Below are 955 nucleotides of genomic sequence, written 5' to 3' on the forward strand. Positions count from 1 at the left end.
ACACTCAGGGTCAGGGGAAAGTCCAATATATATCTGGTGATATCTCGGGTGCTATGAGATAGCGTAATAAATCAAAGTGCATTGTCTGCAGGAGGCCCTAGCGCATAAATCTGTGCAGCTGGAACGACCTCGGACCACCAGGGGCCGAGAAAACTACCGTCTCATGGGGCCGGACACTCAGGGTCATGGAAAAATCCAATATATATCTGGTGATATCTCGGGTGCTATTAGAGATAGCGCAATAAATCAAAGTGAATTATTTGCAGGGGGCCCTGGCGCATGAATCTGTGCAGCGGGAACGACCCCGGACCACCAGGGCCCGAGCAAACCGCAGTCTCATGGGGCCGGACACTCAGGGGCAGGGAAAAATACAATATATATCTGGTGATATCTCGGGTGCTATTACAGATAGCGCAATAAACCAAAGTGCATTGTCTGTAGGAGGCCCTGGCGCATGAATGTGGCCAGCGGGAACGATCTCGGACCACCAGGGGACGAAAAAACCACCGTCTAATGGGGCCGGACACTCAGGGTCAGAGAAAAATTCAATATATATCTGGTGATATCTCGGGTGCTATTACAGATAGCGCAAGAAATCAAAGTGAATTATTCGCAGGGGGCCCTGGCGCATGAATCTGTGCAGCGGGAACGACCTCGGACCACCAGGGGCCGAGAAAACCACCGTCTCATGGGACCGGACACTCAGGGTCAGGGGAAAGTCCAATATATATCTGGTGATATCTCGGGTGCTATTAGAGATAGCGTAATAAATCAAAGTGCATTGTCTGCAGGAGGCCCTAGCGCATAAATCTGTGCAGCTGGAACGACCTCGGACCACCAGGGGCCGAGAAAACTACCGTCTCATGGGGCCGGACACTCAGGGTCATGGAAAAATCCAATATATATCTGGTGATATCTCGGGTGCTATTAGAGATAGCGCAATAAATCAAAGTGA

Source organism: Nomia melanderi, unplaced genomic scaffold (assembly GCF_051020985.1).
Source record: "Nomia melanderi isolate GNS246 unplaced genomic scaffold, iyNomMela1 scaffold0014, whole genome shotgun sequence".
NCBI lineage: Eukaryota > Metazoa > Arthropoda > Insecta > Hymenoptera > Halictidae > Nomia > Nomia melanderi.